Source organism: Sitophilus oryzae, unplaced genomic scaffold, assembly GCF_002938485.1.
Source record: "Sitophilus oryzae breed Bouriz unplaced genomic scaffold, Soryzae_2.0 scaffold_111_pilon_pilon, whole genome shotgun sequence".
Taxonomy (NCBI): domain Eukaryota; kingdom Metazoa; phylum Arthropoda; class Insecta; order Coleoptera; family Curculionidae; genus Sitophilus; species Sitophilus oryzae.
Genome location: NW_022145749.1, coordinates 2,791,384 through 2,817,587, shown reverse-complemented (window position 1 = coordinate 2,817,587; position 26,204 = coordinate 2,791,384). Strand labels below are relative to the sequence as shown.

The window sequence follows — 26,204 nt, the reverse complement described above, 5'->3', positions numbered from 1 at the left end:
GCATTAAAATTTAAATAAACATATTAAAGATTGTGAGTTATGTCCCCTTACCCACCTTCAGAGGTTTTACTTTGATAATATGCGCACTCACACTGGGTTAGAGAACGTTTAGTCTTTGATATATCTTTTACTATGCTCTCTAGAACAGCATGCGGCTCGTCTGGCTGCCGGTAAACGTTGCGTTACCTATTGCGCATTGAAAGAAGATCCTATATTTTTATTAGTCGTCTAAAATCTAGTATTGAATATATAATGGAATATTTGTTTTTATTTTAATTACCAGAATTATTTAATACTTTACTATCAGAATGCAAACGAAAATATAATAAATAAGTCTTTGACCTGACCCGGATTCGAACTCTGAATCATCGGTTCGTGGTCGAAAACTCTACGCACTGCGCTATGGAGACATATTCGATTTATATTCAATACTAGAATTTATAGGACTAAATTAATAAAAAAATATAGGATCTTATTCCGATGCGCAGTAGTGAACGCAACGGGTATTGGCAGACAGATGGGCCGCATGCTGTTCCAGAGAGCATAGTAAAAGATATAACAAAGAGCCAGACATCTTAAAATACTTTGTCGAAAACGTTGCTAGCTCTTAGACTATAAGAACAAAACAGAGGAGCATAAGAATATTATTAACTCAAAGGTAGAATATCTCAGTTTTTACGATAATATGTTTCTATTTTAAATTCGAATCACTAACTACTTGGTATCGGCAAGCATAATATTGTCACACTATAAAGAAAATTAAAGAACACGCTATAGATGTTCTTAAAAGGATAGAACTTGAAACACTTAGAATCTGTGCGCCTACAGTTTATACTCAATTTTACTATAAGTATTATTGGTATTATATTGTGCATATTTTGTCTAAATTAATTTTAACATAAATCATCGTAGTTGTGTGCAATTTCTTAGTTATTCTAATCTATTTGATTGATTATTCAGTTAAAGTTAATAGTATCTGTGCATTTCTAATTATATTTCCTTTATCAATGTCGATTATCTAAAATTTCCACTAATTCAAATGTTCATTTATAATTAGTAGTTTAAGTATCTAAAAAACAAAATAATAATATTTTTAAGTAATTCTGAAAATTGAAATATGATTCAGTAGAAAAAAATTGCACACTTTAATCACAATCAATATAAAACCAGCCTGCCGACTTACCCTGCATGAGAATTTTCGTAACTATCTAGATATTTGCTGACCTTTTGTTATGTTGTAATTCATGAGCTTTATCGAAGCTTCGTTTAAGAAAACACTCGAGACTGTAGTGATTATGTAAAGCCGATACCCCTAAATGTTACTCTAATTGCTAATTAGACATTATTAGAAATCTCCAGTTTCAACACCTAAGCTCATCCCTAATTGGTGTTGTTTAAATAGATCAAAAATACTATTGGAATAGTTGAAATCTACTGAAAACGTAATATAATAAACCTACATTTTTTTGAAAATATAATAAGTGTAAAGATTCTAACAATAAAAGCACAACAGCTCTACAATGAGACATATGGAAAATGGAGAGAAAATACGTTTCCTTCTCTCAATGCTTACGCAACGTAGCACGTAGCTGTGATATTCGCATGATTGATAGCTTTCGAATGTATAGAATATTCCATTAACTTCAAAACATTGCAGTATTTTACGGAATACGAAGGAACTTATAATATTGAAATATAATATAACGATAAGTTATTACTTACTTTTCGGATTGTAAATGGTACAATAATAATTTAGTAATATTGGAATCGATATTATAAAAAAGTTAAAAGAGTTTTCGATCATTCAAAATGTCTAAAAAAACAATTAATATAAAATATCCTAGCAACAAAACTTCGGGTAGTCAGTTGTATTCATAGAGAAAGCCTGATAGTTAGCTTATAAAAGAATAAACTTTTGATTTATAACCACAATTTCTCTTGATGGAAGATAATCAAAGGCCAAAATAACATTACTCCCAAGTTTTAAAATATACTTATTGGCAATAGTTAAAAGTTTAAAGCTTCATTCAAAACCTCGCAATTAGTAGAATAAATTAGTGGTTTCAATTACACTTTATTCTTTTTAGTTTACGATCATTCACAATGTTTGAAAAACACAATTAAAATTAATAGAATATCCTGGCAACAGCTTGCGTTAGTCAGTTGTATCCATAGAGAACTTCCCCTAGGAGATGCAAGACCTTGTCGTTGGTGGGGAAGCTCCTAGTCAGGTGCTGGGGGAAATCCCCCCTAGCACTTTGCTTGGTCTAAGAAGCATCTCACTCATCGTCTTGTCCCTGACTGTAGTGTCGTGGCCAGGGAATTGCACCAAGACATATAACGATACCGGGCGGTGCTACGGACAGCCTCAACCTTGGGGCACCGGGGGGTACCCCATTGTATTTTACCCCTTACTTCTACATGCGGGGCTCTGTAGAAGTGGACCGACTGTCCCTAGCGACTCATGGGAACACTATGAGATCTGGTAATAATAGTAATAAAAACATCACCGGTGAAGCTGTGGGGAAACCCCCTAGCAACACTGGGAACAGTAACAATGAAAGTTCCAAGGGGCCAAACCCAAAGAGAACTACAGGAGAGGTGACTGACACTTGCGTGAGACCATCCTCCGCAAGTGGCATACAAGTTACCACCTCCTCCAAGGGTCGGGAGCCTACCTCCGACCTCTAAACCCAACAGGCGACACAAGCTACCGTTTCGTCTACCCGGCCTGGGTCGTAGCCCCTCGACTGTGAAGGACACGGGTCTCCGCAAGAAGTCCTGGGACTGTATGATGAGTTATAACTCAAGAAAGGGGGACACAATAGATCTCTAAGGTCACAGAGATTAACCCCCCTCCCACTTATTCTATTATTCTATCCATAGAGAAAGCCTAATATTATTATTTAACTTATAAAACAATCAACTTTTGATTTCTAACCACAATTTCTCTTGACGGAAGATAATGAAAGGCCAAAATGACATTTCTCGCAAATTTTGAAGATTAATTAATGGAAAAGTTAAAAGTTTGATAACTTTTTCTACTAATTCAAAATGTGTACCACTAATTTTGACGTTCTGCATGCTTAGAGGAAGCCGGGGGAATTCCGCGCACATAAGCAAAATAGCTCCTAGATTGATGTTAATTTTTTTTATGAGGTAATTTTTGTATGAGGAGTATTGATACAATATACAAACTATTGCAACATCGAAAATTAAACATTTTTGTTTTCTTGTACCTATTAACACAAAAAAATAAAAATGTATGACTGCGCGGTATTAAGCTTGATTTTCATGCATCCGTTGTCCGACGATACGTTGACACAATGTTAATTTCATTGGTTGTATTTAAAGGCTTCGATTGGATAACCGTTTCTAACCAATCGAAGTCTTTAAATTCAACCAATAAAATTAATATCGTATCATCGTATCGTCGGACAACGGATGCATGAAAATCAAGCTTTACCCGGGCTTTTGGGTAATACCGCGCATGGTTTGGGGTAATGGCACGCATTGAGGTATTTTAAGGCAGTTTATCTAAGACTTTATTGTACATAAAATACAGGTATAATAAATAATAAAAAAAATGATAGTGAGAACAAAAGTAAAGATACATTATTGTATCTTTACATAGCAAACACATTAACACAGATATTTATATAAAAAATAAACTGTTACCTAGCAACAGTAGTCACAAAGGTAGATTTTTCCTTTCTCCTTTCCACTACAAGCAGCATAGGCCCACTCTGAGCAGGAATTACAGCGATACCAGACCTCGTTGTCCCTGCCAAACTCTCCGCAAATTAAACAGATGTCATCTTCATGGGTTGGGAAAGAATTTACTTCGTCTAAGTCATCATCAACACAAAGCTAGCTTTCAGAATAACTCTCAGGTTCAGTATCATCGCCATTAAACTTAATATTGCCAATGTGCTTTGGCTTCTTGTTGATTTTTTTACTTTCTAAAGTTGTTGAGAGTTTTATTTTTTTCAGTACAATATTGGCTTCTCTGTTCTGCCTTTTGTCTCATCTCTTTTCCTTCATTTTTACATTACTTGCTTCTTTTTTTCTCTTTTCTCTCTTCTTTTTTCTTCCATAGTTTCCAATTCTGATTTAAGTGCATCCGCTGACCATTTGCCTTTCTCTGATGTCCTTTGGTATGTTCTGGGCATCATAAACTAAAAGAAACAAGCTATACAAAATAAACAAGAAGAGTGTACATTTGGGGTAATACCGCGCAGCGCGTTATTGTTTGTTTTGTTTTTGCGCGGTATTTCCCCGGGAGCCGTTTTTTTACCTAAAAATTTATTTTAGCAAAAGTACTTACATTATATTGCTGATCGCTTGCGATAACACTTATAGGTGCACTGGTAAATTGAAATAAAATTAAGCTGCTTTTAATAATCACAGGAACTACTAATTATCAACCGATTAAATTGCCGAAAAGATAGATGAAAAACCCATCTAGCACTAAAATGTTCGTTATTGGTTAACGACAGCCGGCAATTATTCCAAACTTTTGGAGCAAACTTCATATGGCTTATGCAATACTTCAAGAGCATTCTGGAAATTAAAAGACAGGGTTTTTTTACAACCATGACCTGAGCACAAAAACGAAACTTGCAGTGTACCGAGCAATAATAATCCCCACCATGCTATATGGGAGCGAAACCTGGGTGCCGTACCGCCGACACATGAACGCATTAAACAAGTTGCAACAGAGACACCTTAGACAACTCTTAAGAATCAAATGGTTCCATCACGTCTCAAACGTATCGGTTCTTGAAAAAGCTAACTGCGAGAGTATTGAAGTCATGGTTACAAAATCCCGACTAAGATGGGCTGGTCACGTATGCAGAATGCAAGAAAACCGCATACCAAAATCACTGCTTTACGGTGAGCTTGTAGACGGTAAGAGAAGGCCAGGGGGACAACTCAAAAGGTACAAGGACATTTTCCACGAAAACTTAAAGGGAATTAATGTGCAGAATGAGTGGGAAGTAGCAGCTCACAATAGAACTCAATGGAGAAGAATTGTAAACTCAGTTAACAGCGAGAACCAAAAAGTTAAGAGGCAACAAAGCAATGAAATTTTTGAATGTCCGGAGTGCGGTAGACAAATAACATCACGTATTGGGCTTTTCAGTCACAGAAAAGCTCATGAAAGAAAACGCCTTGCGTGACCATCTTCTGATGCGTGTCAAATACTCGTCAGCGAGTAATGGCAGTAGTAGCAATACTTAACAATACAGCCTAACACCTGTGTATTACTAGTTGTAGTTTTTTTCTACAGCGGCGTGTGCGATATTCCCCCGTGCGCGGGATTCCCCCGGTTTCCCCTACATTGAAATTAAAGGAACAAACTTCTACGGTAATTGAAACCACTAAGTTATTCCACTAATTGCGAGGTTCTGGATCAAGCGTTAGACTTTTATCTTTTGCCAATAAATACACTTCAAAATTTGGGAGTAATGTCATTTTGGCCTTAAGCTTAAAGCTTCATCCAGAACCTCGCAATTATAATAGTGGAATAAATTAGTGGTTTCAATTACACTTTATATTTTTAGTTTATGATTACGCAATGTCTTAAAAACACAATTAAAAACAGCAGCTTGCGTTAGTCAGTTGTATCCATGATAAAGCCAAATATTAAGGTTATAAAACAACAAACTTTTGATTTCTAACCTCAATTCTCTTGACGGATTATAATCGAAAATGACATTTCCAGCGAATTTTAAAGTATAATTATTATTAGTTATTAATTTATTAATTATAATTAAGAAGTTATTTTAAGTACTATTAATTAGTTCAAATTTAGAAACGTTATAAGTTTGTTAACTTTTTCTACTAATTGAAAATGACCACCATTGAAATTGGTTACCAATAATTTTGACGTTCTGAATGCTTACGTTCAAATAAGAGGAACGAACTTCTACGCTTATTGAAACCACTAATTTATTCCACTAATTTCGACATTCTGATTGAAGCTTATTAACTTTTTTCATTATTGAAAATTACTACCACTAATTTTGACGTTCTGAATGCATATGTTACGGTTAAGGTCCAATATCCAGTTAATGTCGACATTACCCGGTTATCTCGATAATAACACAAAACAAAACAACCAAAAACAAAACCAAACTCAAACATTAACCTGTTAATCTCGACATTAACCAGATATGGGACTTTAAGCGACCAAACCAAACCAAACCAAACACATACATTGAAATTAGAAGAACAAACTATGCTAATTGAAACCGCTAATTTATTCCACTAATTTCGAAGTTCCGGAAGAAGCTTAATCAAAAAATTAGATCATGAAATAATAAGTTCAAGAATATAGTGCTTATCACAAACTAAATTAAAGCGATATATTTTTTGCAATTAATATAAAAACATAATGAGGATTAAATAGCTATCTTCTATCACAACGGCAAACATTTATTCTTTCTTATCAGAAAATTTTATGGAGAGCTTCGGAACGTGTCTTAGAAAAATATCTATTCCTCAACTTGTAAGTAACCATTGTATAATCAATTTCGTGAGTAAATAAAGCATGTTCGAAGAAGTTTATTAATTTTTCAGTACGAAATTTCATTCTTCTTTCATCCTAGCGCATTTGAAAATTATATCTTTTATACGATAAACAAAGTTCATAAATTTATCTTATCGAAATCAATATATTTATATAAAATGTGTTATTTTTGATAACATTAGAACTTGAACCACGATAATTTCACACATATAAATTGCAAAAAAGCGTGAAATCTTTAAGTGATTTACTATACGAAAATACAAAATCATTCATTGAATTGATGTAATCTACCATTTTGATTAGACCAAACTACTATTTTATTAATCGATTAAATGAAATAGAACTTTAAATTTTATATTTTAAAATATAAATTATCTTTGATAATCAATATATGCAATTATAATTAATTAAATAATTATATATTATATTATATTAATAATATAGCTTAAATTTTAGAAATTTAACTTAATTTGTTTTTCTTTACATATATCGAAAATGAATTTTAATATTGCTTGAGAAAATTAAGAATTTGCAGATATTAAAAATAGTCGATAGAGAAGTCCAAAAACCACTTTATATTAAGAATTATGAAGGGGTTAACTCAAACATCTGTAATCCATTATTCAGCTTTTAAAAAATATCCGATATAAGAAATTGGAAACGCTATATGTTTATTTAAACTGTTTAGCTATTTATTATATTTATTACACCGGCAATTGACAATAGCACGTTTAACCACACAATTAAAACCACGCATTTACTGAAAATATTCGAGTACGGACAATCACCGAACTTATAGGATTGGTGCTTTCCCCGCCGGTGCTGCCACCATCGGAGAATATCGTAAACAACTGATATATATATATATATAAAATCCCGCATTTAAATAGCAAGTATACGAAAAATGTATTATATAATTACTCTAAAAGTGTTAGGAAGTATAAATTGTAAAAATTCTAAAAATAAAAAGTAAATATTTTGATAGCTTCAGAGGGCCTAACTTATATTATAATTTATTATTCCAGCTAAAAAAAATGTTAGATGAGGTCACCTACGGTAGCGAGCATAGTTTTACGCACCGGTTTTGCTAGTGGGGTCATAATTGGGGCTATTTCGGCTATAACGAAATTTTTTAAATGTACATAATTATAATTTTAGAAGATGTTCATAAAACATTTAATCACTAACTGATTAAAAAAAGAATACCATTAATATTGCAAATTATATCTTATCCTCTCAGAATGTGTCTATTTAATTTTTTGATTATGTAACGAGCACGTTGTTTACTAACTTGTTTCGTCGAACTGCTTGAATCCATTTTTGCTTTTGATCAAATCGGTGGGAGAAACTATGAAGCTATAAAATGTTGTTTCGGGAGAGTAGAATACCCGGGAAAGTCGAGTTTTTGAATGTTATTGCACCCAACAACCACGTAATTTCGTACTCCTTTACGCATTAACAATTTTTCGACAATTTTATTAACTTTTGTCAGAAGACAGCGCGACGTCTCGTTTGACTTCTTTTTCACTTAATTTTTGCTACCCGAAACAGCGTTACATACTCAAACCTCGTTCGAGTGTTGTAGTTTCAATAACTGCACTAGCAAAAATCTAAAATACTTAAATATTATGTCAAATCCACGAGTTTAATATTATTTTAATAGAATCAACATGAACTCTAACCGGGACGGCGTGAAATACATAGTAATAATTTCTGATTTCTGCCCTATCGAGCGCTAAGGTCAAAATTTTTTGAAATCAGTTGAAATGCACCATGCCTATATAGAGTATAGGCAATCCTTTTGAGCATGTAATCATAGTGTGTGTCATCAATTTTTCACAAATACGCGGGACGTAGGGTGAAAGTACCTGTTGTCGGCCACTTAAGGGAATTTCTGGAATGAAATGGCAATATAAAAATACTGCATTAAACTAGTTTAACTTTAAACATACTATATACTAGGTACCTGATAAAAATATGAATATAAAACTGACTGAAGTGTACTGCAGTAGTGCCATATTGGTAATGTAGTGGCAAATTAATACCATTATTTAAAAAAAAAAACATTTTTTTTTCAAAAAATAGGCATTTTACCGATTGTCGGTCACCCGCTCTAATTGTCGGACACTATCGGATAGATGGCCGAGAACTAGTGATGGGAAAAACCGATTAATTTCAATAATCGAGTACTCGAGTTTCAAGCGATTGCAACAACCGAGCGATCGCTCGAGCAAAATATCGCTCGTATTTAAAAATACGGGTTTTCGTCCGTCGCTTGTTGTAAGTACTCGTTAAGGCCAAGCGGCAAGCAGTAAGTTGCGTGGGCAGAGCACATATTTTTTCGGTGATGAATGGCAAGTAGCAAGCGACGAGCGATTCGCTTGGTCGTTTGATTTAGTTTATTTCAAAGCATTGTCTATGCAGATCGTAAAATTTTGTCCCTCAGATACGCAACAGATAAAAATATATACGGCGTCGTATAAATTTGCTACCTGCAATGTATGTAGAAAATTCGCTCGGCTTTTTATCGAGTATGTTACATTAAAATCGGATTTCAATTTATTTCATTCTATTTCATTCGATCGCTTGCGTTCGTCGCTCGTAACTCGTCCCTTGCATCGCTCGTTCATAATCGAGCGATGTCGGTTGTTTCAATTGTTTGCATGTTCTATTCGGAGTAAAAATGGCTTTTTGTGCCTCGGCCGTATGTCGTCAAAGTAGTCAAACGTACAGCCAAGCAAAAAGTGCCATTTTTACTCCTAATAAAACAATATACTATTTTTTCCTTTTTTTATTTTTTATTAAAATAAGCTGCTTTAATTTGGAGCCTTCGATTGTTGATTTGATAGACAAACAGATTTTGATCGTACAGTATACCTAAAAAAATATTCCAATAAAAATGAAAATTTGTCCAATAAAATATTACATTAAAGTCATATTGCGACATATCTCATATTTTGTATTTTCACAATAATAACCTTCCATATTTTACAACGAAAGATAATATCTATATTATTTGGAAAATAAAAGCAAACTCTATTTTTTTAAAACGTAATTTGTTTAGTAAACAGGAAAGGAAAATATACAACTAAATATTACTACGATTCAGTTATTTTAACTACTAATAAGATATTTTTTCGATTCAATGCTGCCACCATGGGAGAATATCGTAAACAATCGGCATCGGCATATACAAATACAGGGGTTTAAATAGCGAATATACGAAAAATTTATTATAAAGGTATTCTAAAAGTTTTAGGGGGTATAATTTATGAAAATTCTAAAAGTAAGAATAAACTTGTATTATAATTTATTATTCAAGCTAATAAAACTTTTTAGATGAGTTCAACTACGGTAGCTAGCATAGTTTTACGCACCAATTTTGCAAACGGAGACATAACGGGCTATTCTGTTATAACGAATTTTTTTAAAGGTACACAATTATAATTTTAAAAGACGTTCATAAAATATTTAAGCACCAGTTGATTAAAAAGGGTTTAGGCATTAATATTGAAAATTATATTTTATGCTCTCGTAGTGTATGCCTATCTAATTTTTCGATTTTGTAATGGGCACTTTTTACACACTTGTTTCGTTAAACTGCTTGAATCCATTTTTGCTTTTGATCAAATCGGTGTGAGAAGATATGAACCTTTAAAATGTTGTTTCGGGAGAGTTGAATATCCGGGAAAGTTGAGTTATTGAACGTTATTGCACCCAACAAGGACGTAATTGCGCTCTCCTTCACGTGTTAACATTTTTTCTACAATTTTATTAACATTTGAAATTGTCACAACACAAAGCGATGCCCAGTAGTTCGGGTTCTTTTTCACTTAATTTTTACTATCCGAAACAGCGTTACATACACCGTTTTATAGTTTCAATAATTGCACTATTAAAAACTAAAATACTTAAATATTATGACAAAGCCACGATTTTGTATTTGTACACTTTAGTAATAATATTGTATCATTTTTTCTACATAAATGTGATGCATCTGATTTTCCATAGATAGCAAACTAAAATACTAAATCACCACATTACACCAAAACACTTTTATTTTTGCACTGGACGCGCGTTTTTGTTAACAATGTTAGCATCCACCACATCAGCAGATGAGTTTTTATCATCTGCTGATGATGCTAACATGATTAGCGAAAGGCGCGTTCAGTGCAAAAGTAAACGTGTTTTGGTGTAGTGTAGTGATTTAGTGTTTTATTTTGCAACACCAAAGGTTCCAACCCCCAACTGTATTTTTCTATAGTATATATATAAATAATTTTTCGTTGAATCTTTTGACAAAAACTGTTTATAATAGACGTATCTGCTAAAAACTAAAGTGTTCTAGAAGAGTTGTATTTAGGTATTTTTAAATCTTTTTCTTTGTTTTCTTTTGCTTCTGACCACGGGAACCATTTTTTGTGGGTTAGTCAAATCTGATTTACTAGCGAAAGGCCAGCTGGTTTCCAGGATTCAACGCAGTGATGTTTACAAAAAATAACTTTTTGATTTTATATTTTATTCCGGAGGCGAAAATCCCAATCTTTTTTAAAGAAATAAAGCCCCCACAAAGAAATACAAACGAGAAAACTGTCAGAAATAATAAAATATGAAAATTAACCAAGATAAAGGTAATATAAATAGTATCATACATACACTAACTTCATAAATATGCATGATCTCTAAAAAAATCAGTATTGACATGGATACACGTGATGGTGGCACCTGACAAAGATATCGAAAATTAAAATTTATATAATCTCGAGGTAATACTCGAATTTTGTGCTTTGACATGTGACTTTAAATAGATTAGTTAATTTATTCTAATTACTTTACTTGACTCTTATTCAGTTTTTGCCAACAACAAGGCAGATATAAATCATCAGACAAACTGATAAATTGTTGATATTTTTTTAAATATGCAAACTAACAAGATCATGGAAATCATAAGAGTTTTCAAACCAAATACCAACTGTACCGTGGATATAAATGGCACGATTTTACTTGAGTTAATTTTTTTATTTGTATTATCTTTTTTGTAATATATTTTTATCTTTTTAAGTTTCGTTTTTATGGCATTTAAAATAAAAAAATATAGAAAGTGTTCAAAAGTTGCACAGTTTAATTTTTATTTAAAAAACTACCAATTTTAAATGCCCCCATATATGATGAGAAAAATTATATGTATATTTACAAGTTAAACTTCAAAATTAACCTGGAAAAAAACACATAATATATGATATATATTATTTTTTATTAAATAATACCACAACTTCCATAATATAAAATATATTTTGGTAGTAATTGAATTATACTTCTTATAATTTTAATCAAAATAAATAAAGCAAAATGATTTGGACTTATTTTCACTTATCGATTAGTTTAGTATTTATAACTCAAAAGCTGCTAGACCGATTTTAACGAGGATTTCAATGATCTCTGATTTGTTGAATTTGTCTTCGCTCCGAATAGCAGAAAAGCTATTAAAGAATGAGAAAAATTAACGGAAAAAATTACATAGAAAATAAATAAATCAGGTTGGAGCCGCCATCTTTCGCAATTGTCAGCTGAGAACACGCACGCTTATAGCTTTGTAATAATTAATATTCATTGCAAATCAGTGACATACTAGGCATTATAGAATTCAACAAAAAATAGTGGAAAAATATAATATTCAAAATTAGAAAGGTATTGAAATATATAAAAATATATCGACATAGTTTTCATTCTGTCATTCCAGATCAGAACATTCGATAAATCACTCGTCCATATCAAAAAACTCTCACCTTACTGTTGTAGGTTCATATAAACACGAATTGTGAATATTTACAGAAGATTGTTTCAATATATTGCGAATTCGTATACCTAATTTAAAATATGTGAGCAGGAATATTTAAACTAATTTAAATTTTGCGAATATTCACTGCAAATTTTGAGTTTTTAGGTTATAATATACCGTATGATCGCGAGAAAACGGTGTCAGCGATGGCTATGGATTAAGATAGCTGTCATTTTATAATAAGGTAAATTTATATGGGAAATGTCATCGATGTTCATTTTCCAGCCAACTGGACGCCATTTTTTTAATTTGTAGTACGTTCAACGTTTTGACATGGTTTTGACTGCAAACTGGTAATTTTGTTGGAAATTTTTCAAAACCATCCAGTATCGAAATTCTTTATAGACATTCATTCTATGGTAGTTTTCGAGGTAGTTTCTAAATTTTTTTCATCGTTAATTCTCATTTATTGTACTAAATTGATATGCTGTTTTCACTTTTTAAATATTTCTTATGTTCCAATTGTTCTATGTATTTTATTTTTGTTGTTTTTTATTAATAAATATACAGCTATAGATCGTCTTCTACGACACAAATAAGTAGCTTCATCCATTATACAAAAAATTACTTATAAACATAACCTATGTACAATCACGGCCGACGACTTATTAACAAAAATGACAACTGTGGCAAAGAATAAAATTCCTCATTCAAGTGACACTTTCAACATGTGTTAAATAAATATAAGACGGTTTTATTTTACGATATTCGCAATTCGAATTTTGCAATGTACTTGAACTTACCTTTAGGCGCTCGGAAGGTAGCCGAGTCGGTATAGGTAGCCGAGGTAGCACCGTTCACTGGAAAAACAGACAGGGATACATTCATACCAAGGCATTCATCCAAGGACCTAATTCTAAAATAACTAACGCTCAGCAGGAATCAAGTGCAGATTACAACAGGTCTCTTCTTTACAGGGCATATCGCTCCCAAGTGCTACCTGTCCAATCTAAACCTCTTATAAGGAAGCCTTTGCTGTAGACTCTGCGTTAAAGATCCTGTTGCATCGAAGCACTTAATATATGACTACGAGGCTCTAAATGACAAGCGACTCTTTCTATTTGGGAAAGCAAGGCTAGAAGCAAAAAGGATAGAAGACTGGGTAACATAGAAAGATCACCAACATTTTATTTATTTATAAACATATAAATAGTTAAACTAAATCATAACTTATACTACTAATATTCTATTTATTTTATTTATTTATGAACGCATACGTAGATAATAAAACTACTAAATGGTTCTCATATTAGTTAGGCTGTTTTTAAGCTTCAGAAACATACTTTTTAATATTCTTTCTTGTTTCAAATCTCCCACTAAAAAATAATTAAAATTTAAAGGGACAAGCGAGTCGAGGTCACCCGCCCCACCACTCAAACATGAAAGGAACCGCACGAACTTTCGTCTCTTATTTTATCTCCTCTTTGATTTACTTCATCTTATGTCAAACAAAATAATAATATTCGTCTTAAAAACTCAGTTTCCGGAATAATACACTGGGATAAACTAGATTGAATTAAAAGTTAAACTACACCACTGCTCAAGGGCTAAGTGGTCTTATTCAAAATACACACAAAGATAACAATAAATTTACAGTTTAACCACTTGAGATCTGTTGAAAACTAGATTAAGGTTTTATAAATAATACCACATAAACATGTTGAAAAGTCGAAGGCAGTTGTGTCGCGCGTTCGCATAACAGTTTGTGTTTTCAAAATAGTTTGTTTGATGACAAGTGAATGATTTAACTTATAATAACTCGAATAATAATAGATTGGTAAGGAAATTATGTTAACTTAAATATTAATCACTAGCGACAACCTAGCGAACAGTTTGTTTACTCTGAATATTTCTTAAACAATATTTTGTATGAATGCGTAGGTCGTTTACACTCATTCTTTGTTATGAGAAATTACCGTTTAATATTATACTTACAGTATTTATAATAATAAATATGTCGTACATTAAAATATTACATTGATAGTGTTTTGGAAAATACCAATCCCATCAGAAACACACATATAAAAAATGCCAAATCTCGCAACACAATTTTTCCGCTATAAAAAGTTATGAGATCTCATGCAAAACCAAGTCAGTTTATTTTATTTGGTTTCTCTTTAAGCAGCTATTCAACAATTTTGTTATAAATTGTTTTGTATCAGTATTAGTCGTCTTTATTTCTGTAATAATTATAAAGACTTGGCAATGGCACAGCTCCATAGTTATAAAAGAATCTACCAGCAAAAACAAAACACTAAATTACCACAATACACCAAAATACTTTACTTTTGCATCTTAGCGAAAGGCGCGTCCAGTGCAAAAGTAAAGTGTTTTGGTGTATTGTGGTGATTTAGTTTTTATTTTGCTGGTAGATAATTATTTTATAATTATAATAGTGCTGTGGCAATTGCATACTGCTCAGCAGTTGTAGACTCTGACGACGCATCGGTCAACGCATCAGCGGATAGTGAGAATTGGCTTAAGCCATACTGGCTTAAAAACTTTTTTGTGGTAACATTTCTTAATACTGCCGTAATAGTCAACGCGCTCATGTTTTATGAACAAGTAAATAAATCTAATATATAGAATTCTCGTGTCACAGGTTTAGTTATCCTCCGAAATGGCTTAACCGATTTTGATGGTCCACCCAATTTTTTAATTTTTTTGGACAAAATTTTTATTTTTTATGATGTGGCATTAAAAAATAAATACAACGCTAAATTTTCACCCTTCTACCATCAACCTATTCTACCCTATACTTTATACCTCTATACCTTCTACCAGCTACCCCTATTTTTTTATAATAATCCTAGAAATAATTTATATCGCAAAACAACGTTTGCCGGGTCAGCTACTATGATATGAAAACTTTAATAATTTGATTTATTAATAATTCCTTATTTGTTAAAAAATTATTGCTTTAATTTATTGGAAGTAATGTTTACACTTTAGCATTGAAAATTGGAAGCAGTGCTGAAAAAAGGAAGCACTGCTGATTCAATATATTACCTTAAAAATAAAAAAAAAATCATTAGACAAATATTGTTAAATACCTACACTCAACGGCACGAAAACGGGTACTTTAAAATTTTAATGTTTTTTAAACTTTTATATATTGTGTTCTAGTGGACTGATTTTGATTAGTTTTTAAGCTTTTTGTAGCAAAATTATTTGACTTTTTACTGTCTCTTTCTAAATTAAAAATGGAAGTTTCCATTTATAAACTATACGAGGAAAAACATATTGATATTTTGGTGAAAGTTTGAAACACTCTGTGAAATATGGTTAGCACAGGAAAGAATTTAACAATAATTATATCATCTAGATGCATATTTTCTCGACAGTTCATTACTCAATTTCGCTTTATTTTTGTTGGGGATATTCACTTTTGAAGAAAAAAACATTTTTTTATAATTTTTACATTAAAAACATGCCTTTGCTTGTGGTCCTCTCAAATAGTGTTTATGAATTATGCAATTTCACAGTCATTGAAAAATACTATTATTATTGTCTATTCCGCAGTTACCCTAGCATAGGGCTTCAATGAAAACCTTCCATCTTATTCTGTTTTCTGCAATTTTCTTAGCTTCTAGCCATAATGTTCTTGACTTCTCTAGCTTTTCCATTACGGTTCTGTGCCATGTTTGTTTTGGGAGTCCCCTTTTCCGTTGTCCCTGCGGGTTTCTGTCAAGGACATTTCTTGCGATGTTGTCGTTAGTGAGACATCTCGATGCGATGCTCGCCAAGATGCTGGCCGTGCTGCTCGCCAGGATGCTTACCGCGATGCATCCTACGCGCACTGTTTTAAAACCGCGAATAGGTGCGCGTAGGCATACTAAAACATTTACCATAGCCGTTTTATTAAGCACCAGTTTATGTAATAGTAGTTATTAATTAGTATAGGCTTGGTGCACATTTCAGTTGATTTCAACAAATTCCTACAGCAGCGAGTCAATGGCAAAAATCAGAAATTATCCCTATCTATTTCACGTCGCCGTCATGTTGATCGCATAGAATAATATTGAAATCGTGGTTTTGTTATAATATTAATAAATTAATTATATTTGTTATATATTATTAAGTATTTTAGTTTTTTGCTAGTGCAGTTATTGATACAAAAAAGAGATAAAACACTCAGGTACCAGGTTTGTGTGATGTAACGCTGTTTCGGGTAGTAAAAAATAAATGAAAAAGAATTCGAACTAGGTGTCGGCGTCGTGCTGTGTTGTGACAATTTCAAATGTTAATAAAATTGCCGAAAAAATGTTAACGCATAAAGGAGAGCGCAATTAGGGCGTTGTTGAGTGCAATTACATTCAATAACTCAACTTTCCCGGATATTCAACTCTCTCGAAACAAAATTTTATAGCTTCATAGTTTCTCACACCGATTTGATCAAAAACAAAAATGGTTTCAACCAGTTCGACGAAACAAGAGAGTAAGCAAAGTGTTCGTTACATAATCAAAAAATTAAAAAGACTATGAGAGGATAAAATATAATTTGCAATATTAATGGTATACTTTTTTTAATCAACTAGTGATTAAAGTACTTGCTATAAATAAATAAAGTCCATAAACTAATTTCGATTTTGAAAATAGCTACTGTCACTAGAAACTTGCCATGACATCAGCCCTCTTTGTTGCCATTTTATTGAAAAGTTGCTCTTTATTCAAAATCTGAGCTAGATAGGTATAGGACACCCTAATATATTATGTACTTTGAAAGAGCATTTGAATCTGTGTCGATTTATTTTAAAAAATAGGTTGTCGTATTTGAAATAACAAAGTTTTTATGTAGAATAAATATTTAAAATAAATCATCAATTTTTGGTACCCCTGTATAAATTTAAGGCAGCAATACAATTTTTCATAAAGTTTATTTCTCTATCTTTAAACTCAGCACAAGAATTAATTCCAAAAAGTAATGTACAGGGTGTTGATAATCTATTCCATTGTAGCATACATATTTAATTAACTTTAAATATCTCAAAAACCAAAGCTTGTGAACATATTAATATATAATAACCCTTATAATAAAGGTCTTATTTTGTGTCCATGGATCCAAATATGAAATAAAATACCGGGTGTTCCATAAGAAATATAATAACTTGGGTGTAAATCTTAGTTCTGACATACCCTGTACATTTCAAATAATGTTAAATTATGCACATGGTCTTCCCACATATGCCCATAAAATATTTTGTTTCTACACATTTCCGTTTTCGTATAATCAACCGAGGCGAATGAGTTGCGCCACTCTATATATAGGTGTTCAATTTAAAAAAGTATTCGTGATCCACTCACACTTTTTTGAGCCACCCTTTAGAAGTTCAAATCTTTTCCTCAAATACATCCTAATACATACTTTATGTCTGGACTACAAAATTCATAAGTTTATTATTATAGGAGCTGCAGATGCCCGACGCACTATTGCCGGACCCTGTAGAATCAAGCTGATTACATTGTTGGTGATAAATTAAATTCTAGTATTGTGAACATTTTATTCCACCCGACTCTAGTTCGACATATGCTCAACGAATTGTGATCCTAAACCGATCAATCAAATGTAAAGTTTCAGGCATCCGCGTCCGCTTCTCGCAAAAAACAAAAATTTTGTTTTTTAGGAAGCATCGCGCTGAACATCTAGGTGCGTGGCGAGGTGCGAGGCTCCAGTATGTTTTGACGCATAAATTTGTACATGTTTGATTCAGCATCGCCGGATGGCGAGGTGAATGGCGCGCATCGCATCGAGATGAAATGCCCCGCACTATGTTTGTACGATAGTCGCGATGCATCCTACGCGCACTTACTCGCCGTTTTAAAACTGTGTGCGTAGGATGCATCGCGGCTAGCATCCTGGCCAGCAGCGCATCGAGATGCCCCACTATGTTTGTACCCTTAGAGTATGCCCTATCTATCCCCACTTTCGTATGATTGCTTATCATACGTCATATTATATTATATAACACTTCTTGCTTATCTCAGTTTGGCCAATTAAATGCAATAGTTCTTCGTTTCGGATCATGTTCGGCCAATATATTCAAAGAACTCGTCGCAGGCATCTATTAACAATGTTTGTAGCTTTGATGTTAGGGTTTTGGTCACTTTTCATGTTTTACATCCATACAAGAGAACCGATTTTATACTACTGTTGAATATTCTCAGCTTAGCATCAGTGTTGATGTGTCTCGAGGCCCATACTATTCTGAGTTGACCGAATGCTTGTTGAACCTTTTTGGATCGCTGGCTCCACCGTCTTTATTTATTATGCCGCCCAGATATATAATCTCCTCAATGTCCTCAATCACTTGTCCCGAAATGTTAAACGGTGTGTTTTAGTAACCCTAGCAGAGAGGGTTTTAAATCCAGAAGTTGTATCCGCTATAGTTGCTTTAATTGCAGATTGAGATATCAAAATTAATCAGATTGACCACCATACAGCCCAGATCTAAATCCTATCTAGCATGTCAAATTTTTCTTAATTCGTTAATCGGGAACTCGGGATCATTTTATTATCAGATGATAAAATGATTATATAGAAAGAAAGAGCGTTACAACTTTACTTCGTATATTTAGACCAATCTAACCTGACACATCAAGTCTGCGGATTTGACATGTAACAGGCTTGGCCCGCCAAAGGCTTAACCTCCGACAGACATGGTCCGCCACAAAAACACAAAGTTTTTATCCGCAGGCCAAATCTTCTCTGGTGTATGGGTTAATAGTTAGTTTAAATAAATACTTGATAAATATAAGTAATACCATGTATTTTTGCATTTAATCTGAATCACTAATTACAAAAGCCTGATTAGTAATGTAAATAAACTAAATTAAAATATGCAGACTATTCTTTTTTTTCATCTAACCCTTGAATTTAATTACTTTATCACACCAGATAATTATTATTACATAACTACTTTTTCAAATATGAATACTTTTTAATTATAGAATAAAGGTTTAAATGTAGAATTAGAAAAAGTAATTTCAATTGAGAATTATTATCAGATATATATGTGTAGACAAATTTAGGCGCCTGTAAAATTATTGATCTTTTTGTTATGATAATAGATATAAACTGTCGAAATGTGAACGACAAAAATATAAATATTTATATAAAAACTCCTAGTACAAGTACACCAATCCAATAAAAATTTAAGATGTTTCTTATCAGATTATTGATTGATATGTTAGACTGATGCCATTAACATTTGGTGGTATGCAAAAAAAAGGATTAAAGGTATTCAGACATAAGAAATAAATCAATAAAAAGTTTAAATAATCCTACAATTAGAAATAGTGTTGAGAAATAATATAAATTACTTATCAATTTCATAATATCTCTTTAATATTGATTGATATTTTATAGATAACTTAACACAATCTGCATAGTTTCTCATCACCATCATCATCATCATCATTTTCAGCTTATTCAACCATTACCAATTATTGTGTAGCCTCCCTCACATATTTTGATACTCTCTTTGTAGTTGGGCCCCTTGTCTATTGTTGGCTATGCGAGCCCAAGTTATCCCTGCTAATTTCCTAATATTATAGTCCCATCTCAGGTTCGGTCTTCTTCTAGGTCTCTTAATTCCTCGTTGATACCATGCTGCAATTTTTATGGTCCATCTGTTGTCCGTTCTCTTTGCCAGGCGTCCTGCCCATTGCCATTTGAGGGATTTGACTCTATGTAAATAACCTGAGTCTTTTGTCGTATCCACTCTATTCTTTTACGGTCTCTTCCCAGCATATTTCGTTACATTGAGCGTTGTGCGACTTGTAGTTTTCTTATGACGTCCGTTTTAAGTGTTCAGGTTTCGCATGCTTAGGTTATGACTGGTAGTACGCATTTGTCGAACGATTTCTTTATTTAGATAGAGTGGCATTCTACAGTATGTCCCCGGATTGTCTTTACAAGAGGAAAAACTTTTTTATTATTGACATTTTGAGAAAAATGCATCTTCATAAAAATGTTTGCTTGTTCCAAAATGGTTAATCCCGTTTATACTTTTCCAAATTTCCATACCGTTTTAGAGAAAATTAAAAAAAAATAATAGTTGAATTTCCCAAATATCAAAACGTGTTTCTATGGTAATATAATTTCGTCTTCATTATTTAATAGATTTTTATTGATAGAATTTTAATTAATGTCAAATTTTTGCAGTTTTAAAATGTTAAAGAAGCAGAAAACTTGAAAAAGTCATAGTTATCGAAAAATTTGATACTTTAACAGCCCTTTCAGTTTAAAGAGGGACCGTCCGCGTGTTTTTATATTAATGTGTTTATGTATATGGTCGTCATCCGGACGGAGCATATGCGACCCATGTGAGATTGTTCATATAAACTCATGGTACTTGCTCGAAGTCGCGGACGGTCCGTCGGTTTTTTCTCTTTTAAAAATAATAAGCTAAAGCACTGTTTCGTATGGTAGTTCCATACATTCTTATTATACCAAACCATCTAAAAAATGGCGTCAAAGACGGCTGGGGAATGAAAATCGATAATAATTTTGATTATAATGGGAATATTATAAATAGTTTGACTACGTGTTGTTGACACGCAACCCCATCCTTATGCGCTTTTGAACTTGTAGCTCTACAAAGTTTAAACACAGTTACCTATACCCTTTTGTAATAACTGTAAAACTTACCTCTTTGAGGCTATCGATTTCAAAAGAAAATAGAACAGGTTAACTTCAAAAGGAAAACTTACTCTCTAATATTTATAACAATATACCTGCATCCTGCATGTGGGTATGTATTTATTCCACTATCTCAATAAATTGTTAAAATATTGTGGTAGAAAAATGAAGAGAAAAGAGGATTCATATTATCTAGACAATCCGACTTTATTTAAATTATATTTTGGTTAAAAATATACTTAATATGTTAAGTATATACATTCTTCCATACATTCCTTGATTACAATATCTTATAAGGTCAAATACAATATACTTAACTACATCAGAACTTTTGATAGATTACATACAGTTTGAATAAAGAACTTTTACCAAATTTTTTAGCTTATACAGGTTGACGCACCTCATTCGCCTCGGTTGATTATACGAAAATGTAGAAACTTTTTAATATGTCTAATATCTTTTGGTTTTTCAGATATTCAAAGATATTTAAATATACCTGCTATAATAGAATAGATTATCAACACCCTGTACATTACTTTTCAGAATTAATTCTTGTGCTGAGTTTAAAGGTAGAGAAATAAACTTTACTGAAAAAGATAATTGCATCCTTAAATGTATACAGGGGTACCAGAAATTGCTGATCGATTTTAAATATTTATTTTACATAAAAACTGCGTTATTTCAAATGCAACACCCTCTATCGTTTTAAAATGAGTAGATGCTAAGATTTAAATGCTCTTTCAAACTATATTAGGGTGTCCTATACCTCTCTGGCTCAGATTTAAAAAAACCTTTTTTCAATAAAATGGCATCAGGATGGCTGGTGTCATCATAGGCATTTGCTAGTGACAGTTACTAGTTATTTTTAAAATTGACATGAGTTTATGGACGTTAAAAGTTTTCTTTATATAATTTACCTACAATAGTTTAATAAGTATTTATTATTTTATCAAGAAAAATTAAGCAGTAGGTATCTGCTGGCGGAAGGAATGAATATTTCACTAGTGATTTTATTTTCTGAGAAAAATTGCTTGTTGGTCTGAAGGGTTAATGCATAAAGATATCCAATCCAAGGAGGAGTTTTCTTGATAAGTGTTCCTTTGAAAAACTACTTTTCCTATACTACTATTTCCGCACAGCTGATAAACCTATAAGGCAGAAACCTGTAGTTGGAAGTAAAGAAAATGAATTTGCCATAACTGGCTCTTTCATAGAAAATCCTATACAGGGTGTTTCAAAACAAATGCGAAAAACTTTAGGGGGTGATTCCTTGTTCAAAATAAAGGGTAGTTTGCTTTATAAACGTTGGGTCAAAAGTCAACCAATAGGGAGATATCGCGGTACATAAATGGCGGAAAAATAATGTTTTTATTTTTTATCTTGAAAACGAAAAGAGATAGACTAACGAAATTTTATGGAAGCATTACTGTTGTGAAAACACACTTTCAGGTAATTGTTTTACTTTTTTAAAATGAGTGGAAGGGGTTGAAATAAACTACCCCTATCATTCTTGTTAACGAAATATAAAGAAAAATCTTATGAAACACATGCAAATGCTTTAATTTTGATAGTTTAGTTTATTTAGAAACTTTTTTACAAAATTTAGTTTATTTAGAAACTTTGTCCTGACATGTAATGCTTTACATTTTATTTTTTAATTTCAAATCGGTGAGTTTTATCAAAAAAATACAAGAGATAAAAAAGTTTCTAAACAAACTAAGCTATCCAAATTAATTTTTTTGCATGTATTTGATAAGATTTTTCTTTAAATTTCGTTAACAAGAATGATAGGGGTAGTTTATTTCAACCCCTTCCACTCATTTTAAAAAAGTGAAAAAATTACCAGAAAGTGTGTTTTCATAACAGTAATGCTTCCATAAAATTTTATTAGTCTATCTCTTTTCGTTTTCAAGATAAAAAATAAAAACTTTATTTTTCCGCCATCTTTGTACCGCAATATCTCCCTAATGGTTGACTTTTGATCCAACGTTTATGAAGCAAACTACCCTTTATTTTGAACAAGGAATCACCCCCTGAATAAATATAGCACGAGGAAGCCAAGGAACAATTATGTTCATACAATACCGGCTAGTAGAAGAACTACAGTCGGATGAGATTATGGGAATGATCTCGGATCTTACACCACCAGTCCAACTCTTGACGTGCACCTACAACGTCCTGTTTCCGAACAGGGACGAGTGGGATAAGCCGGGAAACGGCTTATTACATGCGGAAATGTGTTGGACACGGACGGATCCAAAAACGAAAAAGGATCTGGCGCAGGAATTTACTGCAGCAGTCCAAAGACTGAGATCTACCACAGTCTTGGAAAACACACCACGATTTTCCAAGCTGAGCTATATGCTATTGAAACCTGTGTGCAAATGCTGGTAGAACAGCAATACACCGGGAAAACAATATGCATATTTTCGGATAGTCAAGCCGCGCTGAAAGCACTTGAGGCAACGAAAAGCACGTCAATGACGATTCTTCATTGTAAGAAACTACTCAATATACTGGGAGATAGGAACAAAGTGTCGCTAATATGGATACCGGGACATGTCGGCCTAGAGGGAAATGAACGTGCTGATTCCCTCGCCAAAATTGGTGCAGGCTCGCCATTCGTGGGCCCAGAACCGACACTTAGCGTTCCTAAAAATCTCGCAAGAGACAGGCTCTGTTAATGGGTTAGGGGTGAGACAATCCGAGACTGGAATGACAGTCCCGGAATGGAGCATGCCAAGAAAATCCTAGCAGGGCCATCCAAACATAGAACAGGAGAACTGTTAAAGGCCGGTAGGAATGGAACGCGTGTGCTCACTGCAGTGTACACGGGCCACTGCCGGCTGAGATCTCACCTACAGAGGACGGGACTGGTGGAAGACGCCGAATGCCGACTCTGTATGGAAGATGATGAAACAATGAAGCACGTTATGTGTACCTGCCCCGCTGGGAGCAGGACCAGGTTTGAGATGTTTGGCAAACCCATGCTAGACCTATGAGACCTAGGAGACATATCGCCCTCAGACATAACGGCCTATATTAAGAGGCTGGGTCTTGAGGATGAACTTTGACGCTCTTGTAAATTAGAGCTTGTAGAAACTGAGCCACAATAGGCCCTCGCGGCCTCAGTGGAGTACTCTTAGTCAATACAATACAATACAATACCCCCTGAAGTTTTTCGCATTTGTTTTGAAACACCCTGTATATCTACAAGTGAGCATAATATAAATCAAAGAACTACTTCTTCGTTTTTCTTGATAAAATAATAAATACTTATTTAGTAAACTATTATAGGTATTTTATATAAAAGTAAACTGCTATAAATTTAAATGAAGTTTATAAACTAATTTCGATTTTAAAGTAATTTTTAATTTTTTAATTAATAATAATTATTAATTTTTTCTTTTTAAATAACTACTGTCACTAGAAAATTGCCACGACGACAGCAGCTCTCTCTGTTGCCATTTCATTGAAAAATCGCCCCTTATTCAAAATCTGACCCAGATAGTTATAGGAAACCCTAATAAATATAGTTTAAAAACCCATTTAAATTTGCGTCGACTTATTTTAAAAAATACAGTGTTGCATTTGAAACAACAAAGTTTTGATCTAATATAAATATTTAAAATAGACCAGTATAGTTTTGATACCCCTATATACATTTAAGGAAGGTAATCAAATTTTTTAGTAATGTTTATTTCTCTACCTTTAAACTCAGCACAAGAATTAAATCTAAAAAGTAATGTACAATCTCAAAAACCAAAGCTTTTAAACATATCAAACCCTTGTAATGCCTTATTTTTTGTCCAAGGATCCAAAAATGAAATAAAATACCGGGTAAATAAGAAAAAATACAACTTTGGTATGAATCTTAATTTTGACACACCCTGTACATTTCAAAATAATTTTAAATTATGCACATTCCCTTCCCACATATACCCGTAAAATATTTTGTTTCTACATCTTTCTGTTTTTGTATAAGGCAAATGAGGTGCGTCACCCTGTATATATAATACCATATGATCGCAAAAAAACGGTGTCAAAGATGACTGGGGAATGACAATAGATTATAATGTTTGCGAGGTCAAGACATAGACGTCATTTACTTCGCCTGTACGCTGCCAACAATCCAAACTACCAGATGGTTTTCAGAAGCTTATAATTTATTTTAGTATTATTTCAGTTTTTAGTAAATGAGGTCTAGAGGTTGACCTCGCCAAAATTATCATCGATTGTCATTCCCCAGCCGTTTTTTTATCATCACCCCTTTGACGCTGTTTTTTTTCGATCATACGGTATTAGTTTAGTATAGCCACACACAATGTACACACTACACAAGTCCTCAACTCAGTCCTCAACACAAGTCCTCCTCTCAACAAGAAATCAAATCGCGTTTGCCATGACATATCTGGCTGACGGACGCGAAACAAAAACTATGGCACGTCGCAGTATAGGTTAAAAAAATTGGCCAAAAAAGTAACAAAACAACATAAATACATAGAGATTTCGAAAAACTTACCTCTTTAAAATGCCTTATAAGCTCGTTAGAAGATCTTGATATAAATAAAATCACTCGCAGGCACGAATTTCCGCAAAAATTTGGAGAAAAAGGATCGAAATGTTTGTTGCAATTCTTTTGCCCGGTCACGAATAGACAACTGGAGAAATAGTTGTTATTTTATAGTGTGCTACGACTGATTGACAACTAAAGGTATTTATTCTATTCAATGATCTTAGAACAGACATATGTGACTGACCATTTTTACAATAATATATGATTACATAATTTTTAATAAATAATATAATATTTTTCTTGTTAATGGTCACTTGCCGTTCGGCGTTCAGCCAGCTTTATTTAATTTTTATGAGCGTTTTTATATTATGATAAGTAAACTTTAAAAAAAATTAAATCATATAATCATAAAGACAATACACACAGTAAACACCCATGCCCGGACCTGGATAGATAAGCAGTCAACCGGGCTATCATTTCGAATATGATCATTTTATAATAAAGATTAAATAAAAAAGAAAAAAAATCGTTGTTTTGGTGTATTATGGTGAACTAATGTACTAGTATGCTAGCATATAAAAGTACCCAGAAAGTACCTATATTAGGACTTAATATAGATACACTGAAAATACTAATTTGTGAATTTAATAACAATATTGATGGCTATTTCTTG

The 26,204-nt window shown here is 32.9% G+C and overlaps 1 protein-coding gene across 2 annotated transcripts in view; it reads left to right on the top strand.

Moving 5' to 3' along the window:
* LOC115883925 (secretin receptor-like) overlaps positions 1-26,204 on the top strand; it is a 224,720-nt gene that overhangs the window by 154,821 nt on the left and 43,695 nt on the right. The window contains exon 1 of one of the 2 annotated variants that reach the window (XM_030902365.1): positions 13,989-14,151. The exons of the other annotated variant lie outside the window; for it this stretch is intronic. The gene's annotated coding sequence lies outside the window, so the exon portion shown is untranslated. Of the gene's footprint in view, positions 1-13,988; positions 14,152-26,204 lie in introns of those variants that run through there. 2 annotated transcript variants of the gene reach the window in all.